The sequence below is a fragment of the Aquarana catesbeiana genome, linkage group LG08, assembly GCF_042186555.1.
Source record: "Aquarana catesbeiana isolate 2022-GZ linkage group LG08, ASM4218655v1, whole genome shotgun sequence".
In the NCBI taxonomy this organism is placed as follows: Eukaryota; Metazoa; Chordata; class Amphibia; order Anura; family Ranidae; genus Aquarana; species Aquarana catesbeiana.
In genome coordinates this window covers 223,702,614-223,720,061 of record NC_133331.1, presented here as the reverse complement: position 1 = coordinate 223,720,061, position 17,448 = coordinate 223,702,614, and positions in this window count along the sequence as shown.

Here is a 17,448-nt window from a genome sequence, read left to right as displayed (position 1 = left end):
TTTTTTGAATGAAAGCTAAAATGACACTTCCAATGAGGGGCATCACATAACAACCTATGCAACAAAATAAAAATAAAAATAAAAGTAGGGAAAAAGGAAAAAAGAACTGGACAAGACCTCAACATGAGAAGGTATCCTCCATATAATAATCATTATACAAATTATGCATATCCTGAGATAATGTTAATACATTACTTAATAATAATATGCAAAGTATATTAATCTAAAATTTATATTGACATCAATAACTAATATATTAATCTAGAATTCCTATTGGCGTCAATAACAGTAATTAAAATTAAAAAAATGTTGAAAAGAGACCATAAACTAAATAACTAAGCTTGATTAATAAAGGAATTGATGTCCCACTCCACATTGATACCTTGCGGGAAGTGGGACCCCAATTCATAAATCCAGTAAGTCTCCAAACGGGAGACACCCCTAAGGGTCGAACCCCCCCGCCAGGGGGCAAAATATTTATCGATAATGAGAAATTGTGTGCCCTCAGGGTTTCGGTCATGGAATTCCCTGTAGTGTCGAGGCACAGTGTGTTTAGTGCTACCTGCTTTGATAAGATTAATGTGTTCAGAAACTCGTGTTGTAAATGATCTAATGGTCCGCCCCACATACATACTGCTTACCGCATGGGCAAGTCAGAAGATAGACTACCCCTGTAGTAGCGCAAGTGCAAAATTGCTTGATCTTATAGGAACGGCGAGTCACAGTAAAGGAAAAACTATGACTGGCCCTCATACCGCTGATGTTAAACTGACATACTAAACATTTTTTGCAGGGGTAGAAACCAATCCAATCATGGAAAAAAGAAGGTTTATTCGGGGGGTTGATGACATTAGGTGCCAACTTGTTTCGAAGAGATGGAACGCCTTTGAAAACCACCTTGGGGGTTCTGGGCAACAAAGGGCCCAAAACTTTATCCGTTTTAAGGACATCCCAATGGTGTTCAAAAATTCTTTTGACATGCTTATGTTGAATGGAGAATGACGTCAAAAAGGACCATTTAAAGTCCTCGTTAGCTTGTCGAGGTCTATCCTCTAGTAATAATTGACGATCAATCGAACAGGCATTATCAATCTCCTTATCCAAATCAGAAGAGTTATATCCCTTCTCTAGGAACCTATCTTTTAAGGACGCTGCTTGGATCTTAAAGGTGTTAAGGTCAGTACAGTTCCTACGTAATCGCAGGAACTGGCTTTTGGGAACTGACCTGATCCAAGGCGCGTGATGGCAACTGTCGGCCGGTATATACCCGTTCCGATCGGTAGATTTAAAGTAGGTGCTGAATACAAATTGACTTTCCTTTCTTTCAATGACCAAGTCCAAAAAATGGACTGAGGTTGTGCTTGCTTCAAATGACAGGACAATATTCCTAATGTTATTATTGAGGGTCGCGATAAAATCAACTAGACCATCTGAACTACCAGTCCATAGGAGGAGGATGTCGTCTATGTACCGGACCCACAACAAAAGGTGTGGGTTATCCATGGCATAGACGACATCCTCCTCCCACTTGGCCATAAATAAATTGGCCAAACTAGGAGCGAACTTTGCTCCCATTGCAACCCCCTTGTGTTGACGATAGAATCTACCATCGAACCAGAAATAATTGTGTTGCGTTGCAAACTCAATTAATTTGATAATGTAGTCTATCTGGGGTGAGGCAAGGGAGGCATCCCTGTTAAGAAAACACTTAACCGCGTCTATACCCTTACGGTGCGGGATGCAGGTGTAGAGGGATGCAACGTCCGCGGTTGCCATAATGAGATCACCAAGGTAAGAAACATTTGAGAGTAATCTAATCACATCCTTAGTGTCTTTTAGATAGGACAGCATCTTGAGTAGGGATGGCTGAAGGAAAAAGTCTATATATTTCCCAATTTTTGAAGTGACTGAGTCGATGCCACTAATTATTGGCCGACCTGGAGGGTGCAAGGGTCCTTATGGACTTTAGGCAGGTAGTACATAACAGGAATATGCAGGGCGAGGGGAACTAAAAATGATCTCTCCTTCTTATTTAAAATACAAGAATTAAAACCTTTGGATACCAGTTTTAGTAAATCTTTTTTATATTTTTGTGTAGGATTACTAGATAATTCGATATATGTCTCTTGATCTCCCAAAATACGGTGCATTTCGTCAATGTAATCTGATTTATTTAATAAAACAATGCCACCACCTTTGTCCGCGTGGCGAATGACCAAGTTTTTGTTATCACATAGAGTTTTTAGGCCTGTTGAGGGTAAGGGGTTGTGAAATCTACGTTTTAATGGGATGCTGGCTAAATCTCTCAACACTAACTCTTTGAACAGATTGATATTTGGTGGGAGTTGTGTTGGGGGGCTGAAAAGAGAGGGGTTGGATAGGCCCGAATGAACAGTGCCAGACGTTGCCGCCCTGGCTATATTCCTAGTGGGATTTGAAATAATATACCTCTGAACATTAATTTTTCTAATGAACTTCTGAATGTCGATGAATGTGTCAAACTTGTTAAGTTTGCACGGGGGGGGGGGGCGAATTTGAGACCTTTATTTAGAATAATTTTCTCTTCCTGGGTGAAAATAGTATCACTCAGGTTAAATACCCCCTGACAGGTTAAACTCTTTTCCTTTTTTCGTCTCTGGATCCTCCTCCAACCTCTGGACCCTCTCTTGTTTCTGGACCTCTTTTTTTGTTTTGGGGGTGCTCGTGAAAACCCCGAGTGGTCCGTGGCCCAGAGTGAGGTTGTTTATAGGGGGATGAACCATACCCAGCATTGGGAAATGGGTAGACATTTTCATTATAGTGATCCCGCAAAGGGGAATATCTGTTGTATGTAGAGACCGGAGGGTGCCTATAATAGGGTGGATTCTGGTGGTAAGAATAGTGGGAAGAGTCACGGTTGCGAACCGGGGAACTCCTATAATAGGAGTTTTCCCGTTCGTAATATTGATGTTCATCGTGACTACGATATTCACCCTTATTTCCACCTCTGCCCCTACTCCTAGAGTAGTGACCTCTACCCCTTTGTTGATTCCTGGGGGTATGTATACTAGGGTGTCGACCCCTATATGAAGGGGGGCCTCCGCCCTGGGCTCGCCCCTTTTCAACAGAAGGTTTAGGGTGGACAGAAGGTTCCATAGGAGGAGCTACAGTACTTAAACTCTGGACATTAGTTTCCATTGCGGACTCCAAGGTAGGTGCCGTGATGGATTTCTGCCATCCAAACACCCTTCCCGCCTTGTAATCCCCAATGTCGCGGGAATATTTTTTGTGTTTCTTGGTTCTTTGTTCTTTATCCTCTTTTACAAGATGTGCTTGCAAATTAGAGAACAAAGTGTTATATTCAGCCGAGTTTTTAAAAGTAAGTAATTTATCTTTCAGCTCCTTTAATCTCCCGATCTAAAGTCGAAAGACGAATACGTTTCCTCGTAATGAGAATGAGATATTTCCCCAGGGTGGACAGGATGGCCCCCTGTTTCGTATCTTGTAGTGAAGTCTGACTTGTAGGAGGAGACCTCTCTTACAGCCCTGGCTCAGGAGCCACTGTGGTGGCCTCAAGAGCACAGTGAGGTAGGAGTGCCTGTGAGTACTGTGGTGGTTGGCACAGATGGATGGATGATGAGTCACCAGATCCGGGATGCCGGTGTCAGTAGAGGCAGGTGCAGGTCAGCGACCTGGTGAGCTGGCAGATACAGGCTGGAGCAGGGTGAGATAAGCTGGGTCAAACACAGGTAATCAATAGAGCAGAACAGTAGGCTGGAACGAGGTGAGACAAGCCCGGTCAAACAGATAGTCAGGCAGAGTAGGGCTGTAGCTGGAGCGGAGTCAGATGAACAGGCAGAGGTTGGCAACAGGATATCAAGCTAAGAATTCCTTTAGCAGGTCAAGGCAAGCCGAGGTCAGGGTTGGAGATATCTGGTAAGTCAACAGAGCCGAGTCAATACAGGTGATCAGAAGGCAGGTGCAGGTTTTCAGGACACACTAGCTGCAGATCAAACAGCACTGCACTTGTGCAGCTGCTGTCCTTTTAAAGGCCCATTGGCGCCAAGCAGCATCTAATGCGTGCGCACACACATCAGATGCGTGCACCTGCGCACGCGCACACACACACGCACCCGGCGCGCGGCCTTGCACATGCGTGCACACACGTCGCTGACCAGTTTGTTGAACTGGCACCTGTGTGCGCATGTGCGCATGCACACACCTCTGTCTAGCCACAGCAGGTCCCTGACACCCCCTTTCTAAAAAGATACCCAGACCGGCCGGCAGCTCGTTTGTTAGTTGTGGGTTTCATGGAGGGGTTTGTGATACCTTGCTCCCTTACTCAGATTCCCCCTGCGGCTGACAACCTGCGCTCGGCTAAGTTACACTCTGAAGTGGTTTCTGCGAAACTGGCTAAGGAAATTTCATTAGGCTGAATGTGCAGCTCATTTCCACATCCCCCTTTAATTTGGTGGTCTCGCCCTTTGGTGTCGTTCTGAAAAAGGAGCCCAATAAGTTTTGCCTGATCCACCATCTTTCTCTTCCTAAAGGCGGTTCAGTCAATGACGTCATTGATCCTGAAGTATGTGCGGTGTCATATACATCGTTTAGTGCTGCGGTGTATTGGGTAAGGAGCTACGGCAAAGAGGCCCTTATGGTAAAAACAATACTGAGTCGGCTTTTCGGTTGCTACCAGTTTACCTGCGCAGCTTTCATCTGTTAGGCTGCAGATGGTTGGGGGCCTTTTACGTGGATCGCTGCCTGTCTATGGGCTGCTCCGTCTCTTGCACTTTCTTTGAAACCTTCAGTTCTTTTCTCGAATGAGTAGTGTGGGACGTGGCAGGTGTCAATTCAATGATTCATTACCTGGATGACTTCTTATGTGTTGGCTCTCCATCCTATAAGTTATGCGGTGTGTTGCTGGCTACGACACAGTACATAGCAGAGCGTTTTGGTATTCCTCTCGCTGCGGACAAGACCAAAGGCCCGGTAGAGGTTATCAAGTTTCTGGGTATAGAGATAGATTCTCGGGCAATGGAGTGTCGTCTGCCTGACGACAAATTACATGCTCTACAGGAAGAGGTCTGGCTGGCTAAAAGGAAATACAAAATTCAGCTTCACAAGCTACAGTTGCTCATCGGTAAGCTTAATTTTGCATGCCGTATTATGCCAATGGGGAGAGTTTTTTGCCATCGGCTGTATGCCACCACGGCTGGGGTCAATTTGCCCAGGCATTTCATTCGGCTGTCTAGGGAATGCAAGGCAGATCTGCAGGTGTGGCATGAATTTTTGGGCAGCTTCACTGGCCGGTCTATCTGTATGGAAGGGCCGGTCAGCAACTGCAATATCGAGCTTTTCACGTATGTGGCGGGATCCACTGGTTATGGAGCATTTTTAGGGGGTCGGTGGAGTGCGGAATGGCGGGAGGTGGGATTCCTAAAGAAATTGGTGCTGCTGAAACTTTTTCCAGTGGTGGTTGCCCTGTCTCTATGGGGGGAAATGTTTAGCAATAAGAAGGTTTGATTCCACTGCGACAACTTGGGTGTAGTGCAGGTTATCAATTCTTTTCAGGGTCCTCCCCCCGGTTATATGCCTATTACAATATTTGGTTCTATGTTGTCTTCAGCTAAATGTTTTTCTGTACGCTGTGCATATTCCCAGAGTGGAGAACACGGTGGCTGATGCTCTTTCCCACTTTCAGTTGCACAGGTTCCGGGAGTTGTCACCTGGCGCGGAGCAACACGGAACCCCTTGTCCGATTCGGCTGTGTTGGATTGTGTTGGAATCACCTCCGATCTGATTTGAAGCTCCTTGAGCACGTCGACTTGGTCCTTCTATAATAAGTTCTGGAGGGAATGGGGTGAGCTAATACAGCAGACTGGGGTTGATAGTGAAGGTTCTGAATCCAAACATTTGGTGGTTTATTTTGTTTGCCAGTGTTTCACAGCCGGCGTATCTATTTCCGCCATGAACCGAAAATTGGCCAGCCTGGCCTTATGGTTTAAAATGCAGGGCATACACGATTTTACCAAAGATTTTTTGGTAAAACAGGCCCTTAGAGGCTATCGGAAGGGTGCTCGGCGGCCAGACGGCGGGCAGCCAATCACTTTTGATATTTTGCAATCCTACAGATGCCCATGGTTTGTTCATCCGGCTTTGAAACCTTGCTGTTCAGGGTGGCTTTTGCCTTGGCTTTTTATGGGGCCCTTAGGGTGGGTGAATTAGTTAGTCCATCTAAAGTGGTGCATGGGGGCTTGTCAGAGTCTGATGGGGTTTCTGTTATACTTTTTATCCATCGATCCAAGACAGATCAATCCAGAAAAGGGGCGTACGTGAAATTAATGCAGATTCCCGGTTCGCCCATATGCAGGGTGGCCGCAGTGGGTGAATACTTACGGCTCCGCTCAGTAGGGGTGGGTTCATTTCATGTCCATTTGGATGGTTCTGCGTTGTCCACTTTTCAATTTGTGTCTGTTCTGCGGCGCTGCCTCACAGCTGTCGGTCTTGAGGCCAGTAGTTTTTCCTCTCATTCTTTCTGCATCAGGGCGGCCACTGAGCCGGCCCGCTGGGGACTGAATTAACTTGGTGGTGAAGTGTATCGGCAGGTGGGAGTCAGACAGGTTCAGAAGTTATGTTTGCCCGCACTTGATTTAATACAACTGGGTTCACTGGGCATTGTGTTGTTTGTCCGCTTAAATGCATAGCAGTTATTATAGTCTCGTTCTGGTGTTATACAGTGGGGACGGAAAGTATTCAGACCCCCTTAAATTTTTCACTCTTTGTTCTATTGCAGCCATTTGCTAAAATCATTTAAGTTCATTTTTTTCCTCATTACACACAGCACCCCATATTGACAGAAATACACAGAACTGTTGACATTTTTGCAGATTTATTAAAAAAGAAAAACTAAAATATCACATGGTCCTTAGTATTCAGACCCTTTGTTGTGACACTCATATATTTAACTCAGGTGCTGTCCATTTCTTCTGATCATCCTTGAGATGGTTGTACACCTTCATTAGAGTCCAGCTGTGTTTGATTATACTGATTGGACTTGATTAGGAAAGCCACACACCTGTCTATATAAGACCTTACAGCTCACAGTACATGTCAGAGCAAATGAGAATCATGAGGTCAAAGGAACTGCCTGAAGAGCTCAGAGACAGAATTGTGGCAAGGCACAGATCTGGCCAAGGTTACAAAAAAATTTCTGCTGCACTTAATGTTCCTAAGAGCACAGTGGCCTCCATAATCCTTAAATGGAAGACATTTGGGACAACCCAAACCCTTCATAGAGCGTCTGGACAAACTGAGCTATTGGGGGGGAAGAGCCTTGGTGAGAGAGGTAAAGAAGAACCAAAGATCACTGTGGCTGAGCTCCAGAGATGCAGTCGGGAGATGGGAGAAAGTTGTAGAAAGTCAATCATCACTGCAGCCTTCCACCAGTCGGGGCTTTATTGCAGAGTGGCCCGACGGAAGCCTCTCCTCAGTGCAAGACACATGAAAGCCCGCATGGAGTTTGCTAAAAAGCACCTGAAGGACTCCAAGATGGTGAGAAATAAGATTCTTTGTCTGATGAGACCAAGATAGAACTTTTTGGCCTTAATTCTAAGCGGTATGTGTGGAGAAAACCAGGCACTGCTCATCACCTGTCCAATACAGTCCCAACAGTGAAGCATGGTGGTGGCAGCATCATGCTGTGGGGGTGTTTCTCACCTGCAGGGACAGGACGACTGGTTGCAATTGAGGGAAAGATGAATGGCAGAGGAACCCCAAATCCAGGTGTGAAAAATGTCTCCCAAAAAGACTCATGGCTGTATTAGACCAAAAGGGTGCTTCTACTAAATACTAAGCAAAGGGTCTGAATACTTAGGACCATGTGATGTTTCAATTTTTCTTTTTTAATAAATCTGCAAAAATGTCAACAATTCTGTTTTTCTGTCAATATGGGGTGCTGTGAATTCATTAATAAGGAAAACAATGAACTTAAATGATTTTAGCAAATGGCTGCAATATAACAAAGAGTGAAAAATTTAAGGGGGTCTGAATACTTTCTGTCCCCACTGTATGTTATGTGTTGTATTTTCTTTTCACATATTGCCTGCCTCGTGTGGATCTTGGGACATTCATTTGTGCATTGGGGGGCTAGGAGGGCCAATGTCAGGCCTAATGGTCGTCAGTTGGGCTTCCCAAGATCTGAGGCCAATATTAAGTGGGTTTATTAAGTGGATTGGCATTCCTGGGTTGTTATGGAGCAGGGTGGTTCCAGAGGTCAACAAAGTTGCTAGATGGGACAGGCCCCCTGACATTTTAGTCTTACACGTGGGAGGTAATGACCTAGGGTTCAGTCCAGCAGAAACCTCATACGTGATGTCAAGTTTGATGTGCTACGTTTGCAGATGGCATTTCCGGGTACAGTGTTGGTATGGTCAGACATGGTGGGCCACACCACCTGGCGTCTTGTCAGGTCAATGGCAAAGCTCAAGAGTGTGCAAGTGAAGGCTAACAAGGAGGTTGGGAGATTCATAACGCGTGACAGGTGTTTCGCAGTTAGGCATCGGGAGCTTGAAGTGGACACGTGGAGGTGTCTCCGCAGTACTGGGTCCACCGGAATACAGTGGGCACGGATCTGTGGTCGCTGGGCCTGCAGGACGGGATACAGCGGGTATTACGTTTATGGAGGAGCACAAAGGTGTGAGGTTTCACACTTTGCACTGTGGCAGTTGGGTCTTTGGAGGCATTTTAAACAATCTGCTGTAATTAGAGGATTGGGACACATCTAAGGTATGGGTCCCCAGTGGTATAACAGTTATGGTGGATTAACTGGGAGTACAATGGTATATCTGCAGAAGGTATTTTGTCCACGAGTCGGTGCACTCAGGCAGGGACTGTGGAAATGGTTTACGTAGATACAAGGAAATATTTGTGATACATAGTTCCTCCAAGGATCAGCAACCAAAATGTTATGTTTTTGTTGTGGGTGCTATTATTATTTACATAATTGTTAAATTTTAAATAAAGGGTCCGAATATGGCCAGTTTAATCCCAACCTTTGTGTCAGTATATTTTTGGGTAATTATAGTGGGGCAATGAAGAAGGAGTGGTACAGTAAGTTGGATACAAAGAGTCAGGATACATTTGGATTACCTTTTCAAGCAATCCCTGGTGAAAATGGAGAAGGAGCTGAGGCATTTTTTGGGAGTACAGCTAGTTTTGTATATGAAGTAAGGGTGGGGCCCATAGTGGAATGGTTGTGTAATGGCTCGTGGAACTTTGAGGATTGTTGGGTATTAGAATAAAGAGTTTGATTTTGTCTATTAAAAAAACTTCCAAACATACAGCCTAATATTAAAAACACATATACATATAAACAAAAATTAGCAAAATAAAATAAATATATATAAATAAACAAAAACAAGCAAGCTTACATAAGCAAATAAAGAAAATTGATTTTTGCCTAAATAACATAGAAAGAAACACATTTTTAATACAAAAGAAAAAAACGAATATAAAAAAGACTACAAAACCCTAACCTCAACTTAAACACAATCCAGGCTAAGGCAAAGAAGAAAACGAATGGCAGACCTAAGTTTGAAACAGTGCCACATCCAATGTTCAAGACAAAGACGAGAGGAGTTCCCCCTAAGTGGACTTTTAAGGCACCTAGTAGTATCTTGTATAAAAGTGTACCTAAATATACAAAATAATATAGTAATAAACACATTTTATTTATGAATAAACAGAGTTAAAAAATTGTAATGAAACATTAATTTATCTAAGCGCTTCGTTTCTATCACCATACAAAATAAATACATGAAAAAACCTCCTCACACCCAACGCGTTTCGAGATTTAGTTTAGTCCTTCTTCAGGGTGCAGAAAAGGGAGGGGTTCATCTAAGATGTAATTTTTTATATATATAATCAATAAATTACCATGAAATGTGGAGACACAGAAATACATGCTTAGGGTGTTACAATAAAACACTTACATAATACTGGATGATGAGGTAGTTGTTACAATGCTTTATGAAATCACATTAAAAGCTTGCAGTCAAAATAGCACCAAATAATTGTGCCGGTGGGATTGCTGTCTTAAGGCAAAAAGGGCATCAGAGAGGTCTGTAAATGTAAGCTGAATAGTGTTGTCCTCGAGGAAGAGGTCCCCCCGCACTCCGCGGCAACATGACGGCCAGAGGAATATACTGGGGCAAATGGAATCCCTGGGAGTAAAAAAGGGTATACCGAAAATAATGGATGTATAATGAAATTGAGTGTTCATATAGTTCAACAAAATCAAAAAATATATATATATACACTTGCTGATAGCGGTAGGTTGGTAAAATTGATGGTCAGGCAAGAAGAGGGGCCAGTTCTAGAAGCTAAAAGTAAGAAAAATAATATGAGTAATCAAAATAGGTGAGGTTCAAAGCATGGTCACCAGTGCCTGGGAATATATCCAGGCACTAAAGTGACCAGCAGAGTGTGTTGATATGAGTGCTATTTTAGCTATAGTGTAAGGTTGAAAATACCAAAGGAAATGCGCTGACGCTATAGCAACCAATATAGGCAAAGCAATAGTATATTGATAGCAGATAAATATTGAAACCTATGTGTATAAAATATACGGTAATTTTCTAATTCAATGCAGAAGTGTCTTATAGAAAAATATATTTTATCTTATATAGAACAAACAATTTGAGTTTGTCTTTGAGAGGAAGCTAAGACAGAAAGCTGACCAGTAATTACATAGGCTGATGCTGCAATATAAGAGTAAATAGGGGGGTATGTTAGAGGAGATAATTACCTTAGTAAGGAAAAAGTTAAAAAGACCAGCCACACATCCCAACATCCAGCTACAAATGCTCGATTTGGGAGTGAGCTGGCCTTAGATTATAAAGACAATAAACCCCAATCAGCTGTTTATTCATAAATAAAATGTGTTTATTACTATATTATTTTGTATATTTCGGTACACTTTTATACAAGATGCTACTAGGTGCCTTAAAAGTCCACTTAGGGGAACTCCTCTCATCTTTGTCCAATCCAGGCTAAGAAACGATTAGACATTTAACTGCCATCAGGATATTTGATGTACATGCTTCTTAGCCTGCTCACCCCTCTCCCTACTCGAAGACCTTACACATTTTAATATTCTTTGTGATTCCTCCTCCATAGAAATCACTGACTCCTCAGCAGAAGAACCCTCACCCTTCACCTTAGAAAACACCTCAAATGTATTTGACACCTCCACCCCCACCGATTCTGAAACACTGACATCCTTCCTCCTCCTCTTACACATTTTTCCTTTAGCCTCCAACCATTCTATATCCTCACTTGACAATCCCAATGACAGACCCCCCTCCCCCCACCCCCAGGACATCCTCAGTCAAAACTCCCCATTTACCTCTCCCCACATCATTCATCCCACCTTCCACATCATTTACCTTGCATTCCACACTAACCACTCTTATCCCCTTCCCACCTTCCCCCCCACCATTATCCAATCCATCACCCACTCCACACCTCAGCATCTGCTGACCTCCAGCTACACTTCTGCCATGACAGGGAAGAGGGGTCCGCACAACCATACACGCTGGTCCAGCACCCTCCACTACTGTAGGAGAAACAACAGGGTCAGACCCAGACTTGACCACCACACTTTCTGACACTGACTGGGGAACCACAGACTGGGGGGACGCCGACACCTCAGACACAGAATAAAAGTGTAGTCCCTTCAGTGTTATGGAGGCAGCACCATCCATCACAAAGATCTTCAGAGGTCAAGAGCGAGAAGAGAAGAGTGGATCTCCACCGGCTATATTGGAGTCTAAAGCTACATCCACCTGCACGCAAGGACTGGACATGTCTTTTTCTCCGATGAGTGATGTGCTCCGAAGCCTTCACTACTCTCTCAAGCCCCTAGGGGGCTTGAAGCACCCATCCTCACCTTCCCCTCCTTCCTCTCTTCTTCTTTTCTCTCTAACGAATCTCGTTTTTACAGTTGGTCGTCTGCCTGTCAATGTCCATTTTCCACACAAGAAGCGAAGGATTCCCTTCTCTGCACTGGATGCAGCTCTCCACAGCTCCTTAGATCAGGTAAGCGTTGATGGATTGGTGGTAGATCCACCCCCTCTGATTTATGGCTGTTGATGATTCATCGTCTTCCCTACTAAGGGTGGCGACTCATAATACCCAAGGGCTAAACTCACCTTCTAAACGAAGGAAGGTCCTAGATTATATGAATTCCCACAAAATTTATGTCCTGTTTCTTCAAGAAACACACTTCCCGATCCGGTACAATCCCAATTTCCTTCATGCCCAATTCCCCTTGTTTTATTTAGCTAACGCGGAAGATAAAACTAGAGGGGTGGCTATCCTCATTTCAAAGAGTTGCAGATTCATTTTGCAACAGGTGCTGCGGGACCCAGAGGGGAGGTATATCCTTGTGAAGGGTTCTATAGAGGGTAGACTATTTTCTCTAGTATCTTATTACGCCCCGAATGCAGGACAACTCAAATTTTTCAGTAATCTGTTTAAGACTCTTGATCCCCTACTGGAAGGCTCCACAATCTTAGGCGGAGATTCTAATGTCGCCTTAGACCAGGGCCTAGACAGATCCAAACCTCCCCGTGCTCAAACCGTACGCCCGACTAGGAACAGCTCTAAGATAGCTAAATTGATATACTCACAAGGTCTCACGGACATTTGGAGGGAGTTAAATCCAACCAAAAAAGATTATACTCATTTTTCCCAAGCTCACCAATCTTATGCCCGACTTGACCATTTGTTAGTCTCCAATAGCTTAATTCCGTCAGCCCGAAAAGCACAGATCACAGACACGGTGTGGTCCGATCACTCCTTGTTGAGTGTTATAATAAACAACCAAGCCCCACAAACCAAACCCGATTTCTGGAGACTAAAAGAAACAATTATTTCTGACCCTATTAGGAAAGTAGAAATCGAAAAGGCTATCTCTGACTACTTTATACTAAACGACACTGCAGACGTTTCAGCTGAAACCTTATGGGCTGCTCATAAGGCGACCATTCGAGGGAAACTAATCCAAATAACTTCCCAAATTAAAAGGAACACAAGGTGGACATAGACAATCTTGAAAAGACCTTCCAAAAACTGTGTTCGGAGCACAAGAGAGATTAAGCTCGGGTACCGACGTCCCGGCTGGATGCGGCTCGCCTGGAGCTCAATTTAGCTCTTACAGTCAAGGCAGAAAAACGCATTTTATGGCAAGGAGCAAAATACTACTACCAAAAGGATAAAGCTGGGTCTCTCTTGGCCTCCCGACTCACATCGCGCACTCGTACACCTTCCCTAGAATTAAAATAGCAGGCCAACAACACACGGCGAATCCTCTGAAAGTCATGGAAGCCTTCCATGGATTCTATGCGGATCTTTATAGTGAACATAAGTTGAATGGAACTCAGGCTGTTACCAAATTCTTGGATAACCTGCCGATTCCCACTCTGTCGGCGGAACACAGAGATAGACTCGAGGCTCCTGTATCTACTGAGGAAGTTCTAGCTGTAATAAAAAACCTAAAGAGATGTTCAGCTCCGGGTCCAGATGTTTTTTCCACACCATATTATAAAACTTTTGCGAATACATTAGCACCGTACCTGGCTGCATTTATTAACTCTAAAATGAAAGGGGACCCTCTGGACCCACAGATGAATGCTGCATTTATCACCGTCATCCCAAAACCGGACAAGGACCCGGGTGAGGTATCTAACTACAGACCCATATCTCTAATCAATAACGATCTTAAAATAATGACTAAAATTATGGCTGATCGCCTAGCGTCCTTTATCGGGTCTTATATAGATAAGGACCAAGTCGGGTTCATTCCCGGATGGCAGGGTCCTGACCAAATCAGAAGAACAGTGGATGTGGTCTCGATCTTGCAATCTGGCTGGGATGGCGGCGGTGATCAAAAGGGTATGTTGTTGTCTCTAGACCTACAAAAGGCTTTCGACTCTGTTTCTTGGTCCTATCTGTTTTCTATTCTAGAAAGATGGGGCTTTGGCCCCCGATTCTCCGGACTACTTAAATCATTATACTCTAACCCCGAAGCTAGGATTAAATTACAAGGACAACTTTCAGAACCTATTAAAATAGCGAGAGGGACCCGCCAGGGATGCCCGCTATCACCACTTATATTTGCGATAGCAATCAAATCGCTGGCAATTGCTATCCGCACTAACCCAGACATAGCAGGGGTCAGATGTGGCCCTAAAATATACAAATGCGGCTTATTCGCCGACTATCTCATTCTCTACCTTACGTCCCCGGTTACATCCCTCCCGGTTGTATGTAAGCTCCTAGAGGACTTTGGCAAGACTTCAGGTTTACATGTTAACTATTCTAAATCCCAAGCACTCAATGTGTCACTCTCAGAGTCTCTGGTATCTCGGTTGAAGGACTCCTTCCGCTTTTTGTGGAGTGAGTCCTCCATACGATATCTCGGTATCAATCTCACACCTAAAGTTGAACAACTATATCAGGCTAATTACCCCCCCCATCTACAAAAAATTGGAATCAGATCTTAAGCAATGGTCCCTGCACCAATTATCCTGGCTAGGTAAAATAAACTCTGTCAAAATGACTCTGCTCCCAAGACTCTTATATATATTTCGCTCGCTCCCGATCACCATTAGAAAGGACCATCTTCAGGCGTTCCAAAACAAGGTGGTAAAATTTATTTGGGGCAAATCCGGTCATCGACTTGTGAGACATTCCTTATATAATCTGAGAAATAAGAGAGGACTGGGCCTCCCGAATTTTTTTTGGTACTACCAAGCTGCTAGGTTGGCTCAGCTTTCCATTGTCTATTCTAAATCAGCCAGACCTGATTGAGTAGAAATAGAGAGGCAAGCAGTTCCATCCTTCACAATAGATTTCCTCCTCTGGTGCCCTCCACAGACTAGGCCTCCCATCCTATCTCCTTCCTTGTCACAGTGAATGAGGATTTGGGACACTCTTAGGAAGTCTCCTTCTTTGGTATCACAAAGCAAGCCCTTAGCCCATATTTTCCGTAACCCAGATTTCCATCCGGGCCTGGATATCAAAGCATTTCAGTGGTGGCTAGACAGGGGAATGTACCGGATCAGGAACTATTTTAGCTCAGCTGGACCAATTTCTCTAGCCCATTGCATTAAACATTTGGACCTACCCATTTCAGAGAGGTTCAGATTTATGCAATTGTCACACTTTCTTCATTCCATTTGGGTATCTAAACCGGAACCACCTCAATTCACCCCATATGAACTATGGTGTGGGCAGCTTTTGGAGCAGAGGGGAGGGATCTCCATAATCTACTCCTCGCTTGCAACAAGCGGTCATAAAACAACATTCATGCTGGAGTGGGAGAGGGATATACAGGAATCCTGGGAGCTAGAACACTGGCACAAAACCTTCTTTAGATCCTTTAAAGGTATACTCAATATCACATTAATAGAAGCTAGCCTGAAGGTTATCACCAGATGGTACCTAACCCCCTCCCGGCTTTCCCTCATGTATCCCTCAGTCTCTCCTCTATGCTTCCGTGGTTGTCATATGAAGGGCACCATGATGCACATTTGGTGGGAATGTCCCAAAATCAGAAGCTTCTGGAACAAAATTTTCCACATCATATCTAAAGTCACAGCCCTGACGGTTCCCAAGTCTCCTCTGAATGCTCTACTCAATCACCAAATCCCCGGGGCCCCGAAATACATGCAAAAATTAATATTTTTTTATACTGCTGGGTGCCAAACTCACTTTGGCCAAAGCATGGAAGCTTCCTAAGGTCTCTATTATAGCGGCGAAACGAAAAATTTCATGGATAATGGCTCAAGAGAAGATGGTGAGCTCCATACTAGACACCTCAGCGCAGTTTGAGAAGACTTGGGAACCATGGACTAAATACATAGGAGTAGGTGCTTCCTCACACTCAAGCTTATAGTACTAAGTACACCCAGTAACTGACAGGCGAACGGCTAACTCTTGTTGCTCTCTCTTTCTCTTTCTTTCACCTCTTTACCTCCCCACCCTCCGCCCCCACTTATCTCCTTATCCCCTTACGAGATGATTCGGGACATGTCCCAATGTAACTAAGACCTGTAAAAGAACGTATGTTAAGTTGGTTACGGGACATATTTCCTATGCTTTAATTGTATAATAGTTCCATTATATTCAGTAATTCCATCTGGAGTCAATCCTAGAGTGATCTATTCAACCGGTTTTGAATGTTTATAACCCAGACAGTCCACACTAGAAGCCTAGAGGGTATAGCTAACTCTTTATCCGACCCGAGACCTCTAGAAGTGAGCTGCTGATCTCCTCTCCTACACAGTGTGATCCCTATTGGGGTGCTGGGAGACGAGACGATATATCAGGACACAAAACGTTCAAGGGTCTGGGATGGTTCAGTAATCGTTTATACAAACTCCTTAGGACGCCCAATGATTTCTTGAAGACTGTCATTCCATTGATTGGATTAGATTATTGATAAGTAGATTTATTTGACTGTATCGTGTCTCTGTTTATCACTGGACAAGTTGAATGTAAAGGTATATCCTGTTATCCATTGGAAACAACAATAAAATACTTTAAAAATTAAAGCTACATCCACTACTTCATTAAAATATCCACGGATAATAATTGGTTTGTCTCTATACAGTTGTAATTTACTGTGAGAGCATTTAGGGGATTTAAGTTTTGAGAAAAGAGTCTCCTGAATACAGAGAACATTGCATTTTTTAAATATAACTTCCTTCCTCAACATGGCTCTTGACTGGGCTATTCAGCCCTTTATAGTGCGAGAAGTGGTTTTAATGGCCACGATTATGTAGAAAAAGGCACTGTAAGCATGCCTGGGGTGTATGGCTACCAAGATAAACTACCACCTTGGGCAGTACAGTTGACATGGTTTGAAAATTCCCCATTGAAACCTTACAATGCACGTGGGAGAAAGAGGGTTACAATTTGCTGGTTCACAAAAAGAAGAGCTAAAACATCAAAGTGAAACAAAAAAAATATATATATACAACTTCAATGACATTGAGTACTCAGCACACAGTTATGTGGGTGAAGAATAGAGAAAAACATGTGCCAATGCTGCTAGGCGGATCTAAATCAAAGCAGCATGTCAAGAATAAAGGGAATGTGAGTGAATACTGCAAAAGCACTAATTCAAGTAGGAGAGGCTGATTCCAAAAAAACAGAGATCTGAGAAGGAAGGCTGTGGTAATGAAGCTCAGCGTTGGAAGAGAAGGCAGTTAACAGGCCTCAGTTATGTAGCGGTTTGGTTCCCTCTTTAGGATGGGAAATGCCTTAAAAGTAATGAGAAGCTTCATGGAGAAACCCCATTTCTAGAGAACATGATGACCATAAAGAAATTTGGTTAAAAGGGCAAACACCCTATGCCTCTGGACGGTGGGGAGATATCAGGGAAAATCTCTAAATGCAAGTAGG